General features: G+C 48.8%; 1 protein-coding gene across 12 annotated transcripts in view; it reads left to right on the top strand.

The window, feature by feature from the left end:
- LOC140394956 (CUGBP Elav-like family member 4) overlaps nt 1-16,160 on the top strand; it is a 558,707-nt gene that overhangs the window by 481,920 nt on the left and 60,627 nt on the right. The gene's annotated exons all lie outside the window — the stretch shown is intronic.

The following is a 16,160-nucleotide window of genomic DNA, read 5'->3' as shown; positions in this document are numbered from 1 at the left end:
AGTGCTGCGGAATCTCTAAAGCCCATTGGCCCTCTCAGATGGGGCCTCAATTTACTGCTTCCTGAAAGCCCAGCATCTCCAACAATGCAGCACCCCCGATGTAAATTAGTGTTGTGTCAGCCTAGGCTATCTGCTGGAATTTCTGGAGTCAGACTTGAACCCAAGGCTTTCTGCCTCAGCACCTTGAAGAATTGCACTGAAGACACTGGCTTTTTATGTGGTACCAGTTTCATGGCTGCCTCGAGCCACTGGGCCTCCCATAGGCAACTGTTCCTCACGTGCTAATAATCATTGGTAGGGTATTCAACCACATGGGGCATCATAGGCTGACCTGAGTCTGAGACCAGTGGCAGCAGCCCAGGTGTTTTCCTTTCAATAAATTTAGAGTACCCAATTTGTTTTTTAAAATTTAGCGCAGCCAATCCACCTAGCCTGCACATCTTTGGGTTGTGAGGGCGAAACCCACGCAAACACGGGGAGAATGTGCAAACTCGACATGGACAGTGACCCAGAACCAGGATCGAACCTGGGACATCGGTACAGTGAGGCTGCAGTGCTAACCACTGCGCCACCATGCTGGCCGCAGCAGCCCAGGTGTTGATCTGGCTGTCGAGGTAATGATTAATTTTCTGCACTAATCTAGCAGCTGATGATTGCTTGCTAGTGAGAAGTTCACTGTCTGTCTGTATTCCTTTGCTCAATTACTTCAGCATCATAACGTGAACAGATGCAACTTAGGAATGCCCAGGCATCACTATCCTTGAGGACCATGTAGATTCTGTTTCATAATTAATTCTGGAGATTTAAACGTCAATGGCAAGTCTGGCATCTATTGCCGAATATCAATATCAATCATTTGCATATATATATAGTGCCTTGATGCAGTGAAATGTCCCAAGATGTTTCACAGGGGAGTTATCAAACATGATTTGACACAGCATCAGAGAAGGGGAGAGGTGGAAAGGTTTGGGGAGATAGTTCAAGAGCTTCAGTCCTATAGGGAGCTGAAGATCCAGCTGGCAATAGTCGGGCAATTAAGCAGGCAAGAGGCCAGCATTGGAAGTGCGCAGATATCTCAAGAGGTTTGTAGGGAGGAAAGAGGTTGCAGATGTAGGGAGGGGCAAGATCATCCTCAGTTGCCTTTGAGAACATGGTGGCGGGCAGTCAGCATGTAGCAAAGGTTGTCCCACAGTGCTGGACTCGGAGAATTTGATTCGGGGCTGGGAATTTGACAGGGAGACCATGATATCTGTCCAAGTAGGATGATATCTCCCAAAGTGTGCTTTGGAGGCTTGTACCATGGGCACTTGGTTCTGAGTCCTGATTTAGGATGTACCTGTGAACACATTCATGCCATCTCCAATCCTCTTGGCTCATCCCGCCAGCAGGTAAGAAATTCCAACAGAAATAGGACACATGATGCTGTTGCTAACCCCCCGAGATTGTCCTGGTGTCTACTACAAACAGAATCTGGGAGAAGATCCATGGGGGCATTAAAAATAAAAAAAATTCAATTTTCCTTGAACATTCCTGTTTATCAGTCACAGAAATATCTGAACTGGGTTAAAAAAATAAGGCTGTTTGTCTGACAGCCAAGAATTGCTCAATCGGGTAATGATCTTTTGACCAATGGCAGCAGAGTGGGACAGGGCAGCCGGATTTGGAGGTCAGGCGATGACACCTCCAGAGTAAAGTGGAATAAAGTCACCACGGAGTTGGCAACACGAGTTCGATCTGCCTGTAACCCGCGGGTGTTATTTGATATTTGGCTGCCCCTCCAGCAAAATACATCACACATTATGGTGTGTCTTTGAGTCACCTAGTTCATTGGCAAATGAACCATTTGAGGAAGCAATATATTTGAGGATTGGGGAATGGGGGGTTCCGCACCCCTGCGATGTGTTTATCGGCGGCAGGAGGCAGTCTGCCATTGGCAGGTGGTGGGACCTTCTGGTCCCAGCGCTGCCAATGGGATTTCCCATTTAATTCACCCCCTGCCGCTGGAAAACGCGCGGCAGGGAAATGCCATCGGTGGGGGTTCTCCTTTGGTGGAACCGGAAGATCTCGCTGTTGAGAATGGCCAAAGAACCCTCCCCTCCCCCCCCCCCCCGCGCCATGTATATTTCAGATCACTGCTGTGATGATTGTCCCTTCAAGGGAAACACAGCAGAGTAAGGGTCACCTGACCTGGGTGAGCAGTCAGGGCTCAAGAGTGGGAATCACCCAGCGCGATGAGTTCTCTTAGGCAGGAGGCATTCGAGAACTAGCTGCAGACATGTTGCTGCTCTTGTAGATCCTTGAAAATAAATCCTTTTCTGTTCACTAATGAAGGCTCTGAAAGTGCATCATTACAACATTACATTAATCGCCTTGCTCCCTGCTTTTCTGAGAAAAGGTTTTCGATTGTGGCTTATGAAAAACCTGAGTTCAAATTGTGACTCCGTTGTTTTTATTTGCTGTGAGCAATAGCTATGTGGTTGTGCCTTTAAGAAGCAGGCTGCCAACAGATGTTATTTTGCTATTGTTGGCAACACACGTCAGCAATCATTTAATCCCTGGGTAAACATACGCTTCTTAACCCTGGTCACCTGGAGCTTGCTTATTATTGCGTCCACTTGTCAAATGCCTGGTAGGATTCAAGCAATCACGCACCCAAGATTGCAGCTTTTGCAGCTAAAAACCCATTATACAAGAATAGAAGCCTCTCACCAAGCAAGTTATGACATCAACTTGGCGAAAAGCAGCCAATTAGAGTAACAATACCATGTGTCCATCACTGCAAGCCAACAGAACAAACCAGACGCGTGTCAAATGACAAATTGTGTGCACTGATTAATAATAATAATAATAATAATCTTTATTGTCACAAGTAGGCTTACATTAACACTGCAATGAAGTTACTGTGAAAAGTCCCTAGTCGCCACATTCCGGCGCCTGTTCGGATACACTGAGGGAGAATTCAGAATGTCCAAATTACCTAACAGCACGTCTTTTGAGACTTGTGGGAGGAAACCGGAGCGCCCGGAGGAAACGCAGACACGGGGAAAACGTGCAGACTCTGCACAGACAGGGACCCTAGCCGGGAATCGAACCTGGGACCCTGGAGCTCTGAAGCAACAGTGATACCCACTGTGCTACCGTGCTGCCCCAAAGCGCTACCTACTACAGTGAATTACTTCCGCAGTGTTGTGGAGAGAAACGCAGTGGAATATTTGGTGCACAGCACGATCCCAGATCAAAAGCACAATGCTTGTTTTTGTTTGTTGGTGCCATTGGTTGCGGGGGAAATGCTGGTCAGGAGACAGGGGGACCCTCATGTATTCTCTCCAGATTAGGCCCATGGAATTATGCTCACGTTCTTCAGTCAGCCGAAGAGGTTCATTGGGGGGGGGGGGGGGGGGGGGCGCACTGTTTGAGGTCCCCCTTTGGAGGGAGGCATCTTGAGAACTGCAGAAACCCCTCTGCAAAGCATGAAAGCTTACTGGCATTGAGTGGTGGCGTTCAACAAGTCAATGCTTTTCCTTCAATTAGTGGCACCCCTGAAAGTGCACTAACTGAGGGCGAATGTTATCAGCATCACTTCCCCCAATGAGTTTCAAATGAAAGTGCCTCACACTGCAGAGCTCCTGAAAATATCCTACAAAAGAACAACCTGGGGCCGAACTCTAGAGAAGGGACGAGTGAGTGGTAACTTGATAGAGTTTCTTCAGCTAATGAAAGAGATTTGAATGAAAGGTTATTTACATTTGTGGAGCATCCCAAAACTAGGCATCATAGGTATAAGCTAATATCTCCTAAATCCAATAGGAAATTCACAGAAACCTCTTTATGCGGAACCTCATTTGAATATAGAATTCACTACCACATGGAATATTTAATAAATAGTTAGATGCTATTAGAAGCTAGATAGGAACGTGAAGGAAAAAGGAATAGAGGTGTGGTAAATCATAGAATCATCGAATTTACAGTGCAGAAGGAGGCCATTGGGCCCATCGAGTCTGCACCAGCCCTTGGAAAGAGCACCCGACTTAACCCCACCCCATCCCGTAACCCAGTAACCCTACCTAGCCTTTTTGGACACTAAGGACAATTTATCATGGCCAATCCACCTAACCTGCCCAATTTTGAACTGTGGGAGGTAACCGAAGCACCCGGAGGAAACCCACGCAGACACGGGAGAACGTGCAGACTCCGCACAGACAGTGACCCAAGCCAGGAATCGAACCTGAGACCCTGGAGCTGTGAAGCAACAGTGCTAACCACTATGCTACCATTCGGTGAAGTAGAGTGTGAGAAGCCTTGCATGACGCAGAAACACCAATATGGACTTTTCGAGCTGAATGGCCTAATTTTGTGCTGTACATTCAATGTAATTAACTCCATTGTAACTTATCATCCTCCTGAAGATCCGTGTCAAACATAAACAGGAGCTTAGACCAATTGGACCAAACGGCTTGTTCGTCTGCTGTATGTAATCCTGAGCAATTTCAGCTCCATTCAAACACAAGCTCTTTTATAACTCTCCTTGTTGTCAATTATCTTAGCCATTTATTCCACAGGGGAGGACTCAGCAGCAGTTCACTTCAGCACATGCAAGAGGCAAGTCATGGAGCTTGTACTGCAATCTGCGCAACTGTCATGTTTACAACAGTGCCGGTCGGGCGTCAATGTTGGGGGTTAGCACTGGGACAAGGCGGGCCGTGCTCATGTGTGCGGCTGGGCCTGGGAAAAGCTCGCCCACTGTCAGACTATCGAGGCAGGCTGGGTAGAAGTGCTAGCAATGGTGGCTGATGCCACATGGCACTGCGGTGCTCTGAGGCATCCCAGGAAAACATCGAAGAGAGGATGGTTTCATCACTGCTCACCCCACCGTGCAGTGCAGAGGGAGCACCGCGCTGTCCGAGGTACTGAATTCCAGAGGCCACATGATTAAATTGGGGTGGACGGTAAAGACCCTAATGCTGTGATAGGCGATGTACAAATATATAAATATGAGTCTTTTATTCCTTATACTTCACGGTGTCAACTCTGATTCTGTTGCTGTTCGATTCTATAAGGTAAAAGGGCACAACAGCCGTGCACTGAAAGGCTGAGCTGTGAGATAAACTGGGTATAAAAGGCCTCTGCATTCTGACTCCACAAAAATCTGGGCCAACAGCGCAGGTTAATGTCCCGCTTCGAGTCTGTTTAACAAAAGATCAAGGGCACAATTTAACTGGAAAATTAATCTATGTCCAATTTTGGGTGCGTATGGCGGGGTGTTTCTTCATAGCAGCAGCGTCGAGAAACACCCCGCTCTTTTACGCCACTCTGCCGGTTTTTATCGGCCTCAGGGAGTGTCTCTCCGGCGAGGCCGCACAGAGACATTTCCTGCTCCATTTTGTCTGGCTGCCTCAATCTCCATCTGCTTTTACAGCGCCCCCCCCCCCCGCCTTTAAAGCCTCCTCCCCCGCCTTTACAGCACCCCCTCTCCCATTTTTGACCCCTCCCAACCCCCAGCCTCAGAGAGACCCAGGAAACCCCCCCTCACCCCTCCCCTCCACCTGGTAAGGCCTGATCCCTGGTGGTGCCAACCTGGCACCCGGCCACCTTGGCACCATGGCATTCGGATCTGGGCGGTGAAAAAATTCCCAAATGCACATTTAAATGAGCTTGTTTAAATATGCTGATCCGGATCACGCCCCGTGTGGGTGAGATCCAGATCGCGCCACCTTATGAGACTCCGTTTAATCTAGCGCGGCGTTGCGAGCGTCGCAAATCTCGCAAGAGGCCTCTCTCAGATTCAACGGCCTCGTCCCGATACCAAGTCAGGCACGATGATACGGCTAAATCGTGACCTAACTATCAATTAAGAAATTAATGCCATTTCATATTATCTCCTTACTGGAGAATTCTCAGAAAAGATTCTGTTTTGTACATTGAAACTGAGCAGTATTAACAGAACATTATAAAGTGAGGCCGCAGTCATCAGAATTAGACAGTCAAAGGTGTCATAATATCCACTCATGTATATAATGAGATGCAGACAGGCAGTGATTGACACACAGGATAACCAATGAACACACACGACACATAACAACCAATCACCAGACAGGACACCACCACTCTAAAGCACACAGGGCATTAAGACTCTCCCTCTCTCTCCAGGACACATCTACTGAGATAGTAAGAGTGCACAAGCCAGTGAGCACTATCACCATGAGGTAGAGAGTTAGTCTGGTCAAGCCAGTAGGAGGTTATCAGTTAGATTGATATAGTGTCAACCCACAGCAGACTATGTACAGCAATCAGGAAGTTCCATAAAACCGTGTTGGACCATCTCCTGTGTCAGAAGCCTGTTTCTAGTTTAGCTGCATCCAGTTGCAGTCAACGTTGAACCAACTTATTTAACACATCATGGTACCAGAGTGCTATTAATCCTAACGAACCTACCTCAAGTGCATCTGCAACGACCAGCAAGCAGCCACCCAGCGGCATGGAAAGGATCCAGCCTCCTCCGCAACTCCGGATCTCCGGCAACCTCGGCGACAACTGGAAAATCTTCAAACAAAGGTTCCTCCTGTACATCGAGGCCTCCGACCTCAAGGCAGCATCGGATGCCAGAAAGATCGCGCTGTTCCTGTCGACTGCGGGGGATCACGCCATCCACGTCTATAACTCGCTTACGTTTGCCGATGGCGAAGACAAGACAAAGTTCAAGACAGTTCTGCCGAAATTCGACAGCCACTGCGACATGAGGTGAATGAGAGCTTTGAATGGTACATCTTCCAACAGAGGCTTCAGGGTAAGGATGAACCTTTTCAGTCCTTCTTGACTCATCTCCGCATCCTAGCACAGCCATGTAATTATGACTCGACGACTGATTCCATGATCCGGGATCAGATCGTTTTCAGGGTCCAGTCCGACTCCCTGCGGTAGCAGCTCCTCAAAATCAAACAGTTGACCCTCTCCGTCACCATTGAAACGTGCGTTGTCCATGAGCATGCCAGAAATTGCTACTCCCACATCAGGGCGGCAGAAACTGCAAAGCTGGCCTCCCACGAGGTGCAGGCCATAGCGAAAATGCAAGGCCGGAGTATCGAGGAGAGTGGCCGTTTTGCGCGCTTTTCTCGGGTCCCCATGCATGCGCGCCACGACCGGGTGGACGATGAGGCCGAAGACCCTGAGGCGCGTGCATGAACGTCGGCCGACCGCACTGCGCATGCGCGATGGTGCACAGAACGTGCTGACGTCAGCGTCATGACGTGTCCGAATTGTGGCTCCGCCCATTTAAAGCAGCAATGTCCAGCCAAAGGCAGGCGATGTCTACAGTGTGGAAAGCCTGGCCACCACGCGGCCTTCTGCAGGTCCGCTCCACCGAACAATAGCCAGCGATCCCAGCTGCAGCGCAGACGTGTCCGCTGCGCACAACAAGGCATGCAGGATTCTGATCAAAACAGCCCAATGGACCGTGATGCTGACTGCCTCGAGTCTCCAATTCGGGTGGGCATCATCACCACACGTGAGTGGGTCTCTACCGTGCCTGCCAAGCGCCTTTCGATCCTCAGTGTGGCTCCTGACGACGAGTGGTGTGCCGTCATCACGGTCAACCAGTCTCGCATCCGATTTAAATTGGACACTGGCGCGTCTACGAACCTCATATCACAGTCGGACCTCGCCAGTATCCAACACCAACCTAGCATTCTTCCACCAGCCTGCCAGCTCCTTGACTACAATGGTAATGCCGTAGCTGCCAGTGGGTCGTGTCAGCTAGGTATCTCTCACAAGGAAGTCAAGGTGACGTTGAGATTCGAGATCGTCCGGCCTGACAAGGCATCCCTGCTCGGTGCTCGCGCATGCAAACTCCTAAATCTGGTACAGCGAGTTCATGCCATGTCCTCGACACCGGCGACGGCCTTGTCCAATGCGAATCTCCAGGCTGAGATAGACGACATTCTCACACAATACCACAGTGTGTTTGATGGGATGGGCATGCTCCCATATCGCTACAAGATATTGCTCAAGCCGAATGCCACCCCGGTCATCCATGCACCACGCCGGGTGCCGGCTCCTCTCAAGGATCGTCTGAAAATGCAGCTACGAGAGCTCCAAGACCAGGGCATCATCTCAAAGGTCACGGAACACACAGACTGGGTCAGTTCCATGGTCTGCATCAAGAAACCCTTTGGCGAACTCCGTATTTGCATTGATCCCAAAGACCTGAATCGCAACATCATGCGAGAGTATTACCCGATCCCGAAGCGTGAAGAATTGACCTGTGAGATGGCTCGCGCCAAATTCTTTACCAAGCTGGACGCCTCCCGTGGCTTCTGGCAAATTCAGCTGGACGAGTCCTGTAGGAAGCTGTGCACTTTTAACACTCTGTTCAGCAGGTATTGCTACAACCGCATACCTTTTGGTATCATATCAGCTTCCGAAGTATTTCATCGCATAATGGAGCAATTGATGGAGGGCATCGAGGGGGTGCGAGTCTATGTGGACGACGTGATCATCTGGTCCACGACGCCCAAGGATCACATTGCTCGCCTCAAACAGGTTTTCCAAAGGATTCATGAAAATGGCCTCCAGCTCAACAGGGCCAAATGCTCGTTTGGGCGGTCCGCTATCAAGTTCTTAGGTGACCACATTTCACAGCAAGGTGTGCAACCTGACGCCGACAAGGTGCTGGCAATCAATGCCATGAAGACACCAGAGGACAAAAAGGCGGTCCTCCGCTTCCTCGGGATGGTAAATTTTCTCGGATAATTCACTCCCAACATGGCATCCCACACCACGGCACTCCAGCATCTCGTTAAAAAGTCGACAGTGTTCAAGTGGCTTCCCGCACATCAAGCGGAGTGGCTTGAGCTGAAGGCAAAGCTCACCACAGCCCCAGTACTGGCGTTCTTTGACCCAACCAAGGATACCAGATAGCCACAGACGCAAGCCAGGACGGCATTGGGGCGGTGCTCCTCCAGCGAGACGATTCCACGTCCTGGGCTCCAGTGGCATATGCCTCCAGGGCCATGACTCCGACCGAACAATGGTATGCCCAGATCCAAAAGGAGTGTCTGGGTCTCCTGACAGGAATAATCAAGTTTCATGACTACGTATACGGTCTGCCGAAGTTCACGGTGGAAACAGACCACAGGTCTCTAGTCCACATAATCCAGAAGGATTTAAATAACATGACACCTCGGCTGCAGCGAATTCTTCTTCGTCTCCGCCGATATGACTTCTAACTCGTCTATACACCGGGCAAGGAGCTGATCGTCGCTGATGCCCTATCCTGATCCATCACCATGCCGTGTGAACCAGGCGACTTAATTCGCCACACCGAGGCACAAGTGCAGTTGTGTGCCAGCAACCTCCCAGCCACTGATGAGCAAGTTGCCCAGATACACGAAGAAACTGCCAAAGATCCTCTACTGCAGCGCGTGATGCAACACCTTGCCCATGGCTGGCAAAAGGGGCAGTGCCCCCAGTTCTTCAACGTTAAGGACGAGTTAACGGTTGTCGAGGGAATCCTTCTTAAACTAGATAGAACCGTCATTCCCCAAAGCATGCAAGCCATGGTGCTCAGACAGATCCATGAGGGTCACCTCGGGGTCGCAAAATGTCGACAGAGCTCGGCAGGCAGTTTACTGGCCTGGCATCAGCCAGGACATTGTTAACACGGTCCTCAACTGCACAACATGCCAGAAGTTTCAACCAGCTCAGCCCAAGGAAACACTGCAACAGCACGAGATCGTGACTTCTCCGTGGTCCAAGGTGGGAATAGACCTCTTTCACACAAATGCGCATGATTATGTGCTCTTGGTCGACTACTTCTCCAGCTACCCGGAAGTGGTGAAACTGTCGGACCTCACGTCCAAGTCGGTGATTAAAGCCTGCAAAGAGACGTTTGCCAGGCACGGCATACCACTCACAGTAAGGAGTGACAACGTCCCATGGTTCTACAGCCAAGAGTGGTCCGACTTTGCACGATCCTACCACTTCAGTCACATCACATCCATTCCCCATTACCCGCAATCAAACGGGAAGGCCGAAAAAGGGGTCCATATTGTCAAGCGGTTGCTGTGCGCGGCTGCAGACTCAGCCTCGGACTTCAACCTGGCGCTGTTGGCATACAGGGCAACCCCTCTGTCAACTGGTTTGTCTCCGGAGCAGCTGCTCATGAACCGCAACCTGAGGACGACTGTTCCAGCCATCCATGTTCCAGACCTTGACCGCCTCACGGTGCTGCAGAAAGTGCAGCCATCCAGGGACCAGCAGAAGATCACATATGATGCTCATGCCAAGGATCTACCTGCGCTGGCTCCAGACGATATTGTTCGTGTCCAGTTGCCTGAGGGAGGTTGGTCAGCCCCAGCTATTGTCGTTAGGCAGGCTTCCCCCAGGTCCTTCGTTGTCCAAATGGCTGATGGCTCCATTCTATGGCGCAATAGGAGGGCGCTACGAAAAGTTCCCTGCCCACCGCCTGGCCGCACTTCTCCGCATGTCATCATGCCTCCTCCGGACATCTCGCAACATGAGGCCACCGATCTGGCAGCGATCCAGCCTCTCCATGAGGCCACCGACCTGGCAACAATCCCGCCTGTCCAAGTACCGGCGTCCCCCCCTCCACCTCAGAGGCGATCGACAAGAATTTGTCGCCCGCCACAAAGACTGAATCTATAGACTTAAATCTTGTAAATTTTGTTCAGTTTGCTCTGTATCTGCACGATAGACACCTTCCCATGTACATATGTTCATTCACTCACCACTCGTATATAATCATGCATGTATATATATCGCCACGTTCCAAAATTTACTTCAAAAAGGGGAGATGTCATAATATCCACTCATGTATATAATGAGATGCAGACAGGCAGTGATTGACACACAGGATAACCAATGAACACACACGACACATAACAACCAATCACCAGACAGGACACCACCACTCTAAAGCACACAGGGCATTAAGACTCTCCCTCTCTCGACAGGACACAGCTACTGAGATAGTGAGAGTGCACAAGCCAGTGAGCACTATCACCATGAGGTAGAGAGTTAGTCTGGTCAAGCCAGTAGGAGGTTATCAGTTAGATTGATAGAGTGTCAACTCACAGCAGACTATGTACAGCAATCAGGAAGTTCAATAAAACAGTGTTGGACCATCTCCTGTGTCAGAAGCCTGTTTCTAGTTTCACTGCATCCAGTTGCAGTCAACGTCGAACCAACTTACTTAACACCTCAAAAGGAAGGCAGTTTGAGTGACACAGTACACATAAGTTATGTAGGAAAATTATGTATGTTTTAAGCATTCAGAAGGCAGCACATAGCTCCCGTCACACATAAAGAATAACTAACACCTCCGCTCTTTTATCATTCCCCTTCCACAAGAAGGCTGCAGTGAAATTTCGCCATAATTTTCACTCTCCTCCTCTTCCCAGCACTTCAAAGAGCCGAAGGCCTTAGGGTAGGATCCACCAGCAGAGCCACAGCTGCCCGGTCCCCAATAACCAGCTTGTGTGTGATTCCTCTGCCCATCGTTGCTCAGCCACGGCTGCCAGCCTGACTGTTGGGTAACCCACGGCCACGTGGGTTATGGCTCCTGTTCCCTTTTGGCCAATGTTTCGTCCAATGGGATTTTGACGCTTGGCCAAGCTTGTGCTAATTGTGTCACCATATTCGCATGATACAAAATCTATGGAGAGGACAGGGTGCACCTGGTAAGGGTGAGGGAGAGAGCCGACGATGAGGAATGATGGTCTGCCCTGTGGTCAAAGAATATTTTAAATGGCAGCAGCTATTCACTGCACAGCATCCAGTTCTGGTGTAGCAACTAAAATGTTTTTGCATGCCTTCAATTCCTTCAGTGGGGCCTCTTTACCACAGTCTAACCGAGCTAGGTTACAGTTTATTTTTAATGTTATGATGAATTTTAGATTTACTTTCAAAAAATGTTTTTAATTTCCAATTAAAGGGCAATTTAGCGTGGCCAATCCACCTACCTTTGGGCTGTGGGGGTGAGACCCACACAGACACGGGGAGAATGTGCAAACTCCACACGGACAGTGACCCGGGGCCGGGATTGAACCCGGGTCCTCGGCGCCGTGAGGCAGCAGTGCTACCCACTGTGCCACCGTGCTGCCCTTAGATTTACTTTTGGCGTGGCAACTGCTTGTGCCCTTTAGGGGAGGAAATCTGCCAGCCTTACCCGGTCTGGCCTACATGTGACTCCAGACCCACAGCAATGTAGTTGACTCTTAACTGCCCTCTGAAACAGCCTAACAAGCCACTCAGTTCAAGGACCCATTAGAGACGGGCAAGAAACGCTGGCTCAATCAGCAACATCCACATCCAATGATCTGAGAATCCATGTCCAATGTCCCACTGATAAAAATCTCTTACTTAACGAAGAGCATGAATTCGCAATAGGAATTCGCATGAGTAGGTGGCCACCTGTAAATTGGATAAAGACTCTTTCATTTGTACCATGTTATTGGAGTTTAGAAGAATGAGGGGTGATCTTATTGAAACATGGTTCTGAGAGGGTGTAACAGGGTAGATGTCGAGTGGACTGCTTCCTCTCGTGGGGGAGTCTAAAACGAGGGAGCACAGTTTAAAGATAACGGGCGGGATTCTCCGTCCCTCCAGCGCGGCCCGCCTCCGCCAGCAGTGCGTAGCTCCATTCCCGCAGCCGGCCGGTGGGGTTTCCCATTGTGGCGAACCCCACGCCTTCGAGAAACCTGCGGGCGTGGGTGCGTCAGCAGCGAAGGGAAGGATCCCGCCGACAGATAATCCCCGCAGAAGGGGTCTCCCATTTAAGATGCAGATGAGGAATTTCTTACCAGGAAGTTAGTAATCTTTGGAATTCCCTTCCCTAGAGAACAGCGGAGGCTGAGTCTGGATATATTCAAGGCTGAGCTATAAATTTTTGATTGGCAAGGGAGTCCAGGGTTATGGGGGTGGGAGGGGGGGGGGTGGGGGGCGGCGCGGGGTGGGGGGGGGGGGGGAGGGGGGCGTGGCGCGGGGGGGGGGGGACAGGAAAGTGGAGTTAAAGACGCAATCAGAGTAACCATGATCTTATTGAATGGCAGAGCAGACCCGATGTGCTGTGAATGGCTTATTACTGCTCCTAGTTCTTTTGATCTGATGATCGTATTACCTGGATGACCGTGAGTTAATTAAAACTTCGAAAGGTCCATTATGTGAGCTGCAGTCTTGCTATAAACTTCACCCTTTGTTTTAATTCACGGTTCCGCCTCAGCAGGTCACAGCATGCTGTGCGATCCCTCCTTTACACCTCCCCCCCCTCACCTAATAAACTGCCACGGTGCTTGTTTCATGAGAAATAAGAATGTAACATTTGAGCCCATGGTCTAATTGGATGGGCTCGAGGGGCAGAGCGGTCTGCTGATGAATTGACAGGGTTTGTATTGAGCCCTGTTCGAACAAAATTAAAAGCCTTATGCATTCAGGATTGTGATGGGTTTCTCACTGCCAATGTACTGGGACAGACAGAGGTGTTTCATTCACTTATCTCCTTCCGTCGTCATTATGGCTCCACAACAGGCAATCCACTTAATCTCCTGGCGACAGTTGAGCAAAACATCCTTCCTCTCGGAGAGACAAAGTCCAGAGTAGCCACCCAATCTTACAGTCTGCATTATTCATCCTTGCGCAAGTGACCTTCCCAGGTGAGGCAATGCCATTATTACTGCAACCTGGGGACTATTATGGATCCAGCCGCCACTCAAGATTAAGCTTGACAGTCCGGATTTGGGACAGCGACTGAAGCAGTAAAAGGAAAACTTAGGACAGATGTGCACGACTCCTTCAAATAATGTGACGAATGCACAGAATGGACATCTGGAAGAGTTAGTCATGGTGAAAACCTTGGCGGCGGATGCCGTAGTGACTGCAACTGATAATGTGGAGCATTTGAGATGAGAGATGTCTTGTCCAGGTGGGGATGTTGGGGAACACTCATCTGATGGAGGCTTCCTCATGGGGATAGAAATCAGTGAATGGAACACCTATGTCTGCTCCAGTGCATTGACCGTGAGTTACCCATTTCACCATCCTGAAATCTGTCAATAAAAGTCCCATCGATTCACAGAAAGAGGAACGGATCCTTCAGCCCCTCAAGCCGGTTATGGCATTGAACCAGATCATGAGTTCTGAAGAAGAGACATATTCGACTCAATTTTAACTCAGTTTCTCTCTCCTCAGATGTCGCTGGATGTGCTGAGTATTTCTGGCGTTTTCTATTTTTATTACAATATCTGCAATATTTTGCTTTTATGCATTCAGAGCATGGCTGATCTATCCTTCAACTCCATTAAATCTTCTGATCTATATGCCTTCTTATCCAAACTAACTTAAACATATTGATCCACAGCCTTTTGCCAATAACAGATACCCATCGCATACCCATTTGTGGGAAAGTGCCTCCCGATTTCACTCCTAAATGGCTTTAGTTTTAAAATTGTGACCCCTAATTCTAGATTCCCCCACCAGACAAATTAGTTTTTCTGTATTACCCTTGAGAGAATCCTTTTATCACCTTCGATCGCCCCTCAACCATCTAGACTCAAGTGGATAGAAGACCCTGAGAATCAAAAGAGTAGCCTTAAATGGGAGGGTCATCTCATGAGGAAAGGTTAATCAGGGGGTATCCACTGGAGTTTCGACGATTAAGAGTTATTACGGGCCAGGGTTTAGAGAACCGCAAAGTGTATCTTGGAGTTCACCTGACCCACAACTTTTAATAGATTGTGGTTATGGGGAGCACAAGGGCCCACTCTACAGGCGTGATGCAACAGAGATCTAAAGTACTTTTAAAAACAAAACAATGTTTATTATATGATCCAGTTAACATTTTATAAACACACAGTAAACATTTTATCAACTATCAACTCAAATACTCCCCCCAAAGAATGCAGTACTCTCTAAGTAGCCCTTAATCTTTCCTAAACAATATCCATGAGATAAATCCTTTTTAAAATAAAGACAGCAGGTTTAAATTCTCTACTGAGAGCAGTTATCACTTTTAAATTAGCCAGTGACCTGAAGACATTCTTTTCATACAGAAAGAGATCAAAAGTACACCTTGTTTGGCTGGATGCAGCTCCAATTTTTAAAACCAAACCAAACACACACTGTAGCTGCCAGCTCAAAAACGAAAGTAAAACAGACAGACAGCCCAGATCCACCCACACTCTGACATCACTGCAGCTATTTGATAAACACCCATTTCTTAAAGGTACATCCACTACAGCTATTTGATAAACACCTATTCCTTAAAGGTACTCTCACATGACAGAGTCAACTTGATTGAAACATTAACATCCTGAGGGGTGTATGTGGAAAAGATGCTTCATCTTTTGGGAGAATCTAAAACTACGGGTCCCCTGTTTAACAAGAAGGGACCGCTCATTGAAGACAGAGATGAGGAGAAATATTTTCTCTATAGAGTATAGTGGTTCTTTGGAACTCTCTTCCTCAAAAGGCAGTGGAAGCAGTCTTTTCTTTTTGAGTTAGAGCTAGATGGATTCTTGATAAGCAAGGGGGTAAAAGGTTAGCAGGGGTGGACAAGAATGTGGAGTTGAGGTTATAATCAGATCGCCCAGGATCTTATTGAATGGTGGAGGAGACTCGAGGGGCCAAGTGGCCCACGTCTGCTCCTAATTTGAATGTTCATATGTTTTTATATGTGGGGAGAAATGTTTTCACACCGCATGTGGTTAGGGTTTGCAATGCGCTGCCTGAGAGCAAGTTGGAGGCAGGTTCGAGTGAAACATTCAAAAGGGGATTAGACTGTTGTCTAGCGATGGGCAACCTCGGCTAGTGAGTGGGCCACATGAGTAGCCCTCCTTCATAAGAACATAAGAACTAGGAGCAGGAGAACCATTTGGCCCCTCGAGCCTGCTCCGCCATTCAATAAGATCATGGCTGATCTTTTTGTGGACTCAGCTCCATTTACCCGCCCACTCACCATATCCTTTTATACCTTTACTGGTCAAAACTCTATCTATCTTCGCCTTAAAAACATTTAACGAGGTAGCCTCAACTGCTTCACTGGGCAAGGAATTCCACCGATTTGCGATACTTTGGGCGAAGAAGTTCCTCCTCACCTCCGTGAGCTGCAAGATTGAAATCGGGCATGTTCACTAACTATGGCCCTATTAATA

The sequence above is a fragment of the Scyliorhinus torazame genome, chromosome 18 (genome assembly GCF_047496885.1).
Source record: "Scyliorhinus torazame isolate Kashiwa2021f chromosome 18, sScyTor2.1, whole genome shotgun sequence".
NCBI classification, from domain to species: Eukaryota; Metazoa; Chordata; class Chondrichthyes; order Carcharhiniformes; family Scyliorhinidae; genus Scyliorhinus; species Scyliorhinus torazame.
Note: the sequence above shows the minus strand (reverse complement) of the source record. Positions and strands in the feature narration are given on the sequence as shown.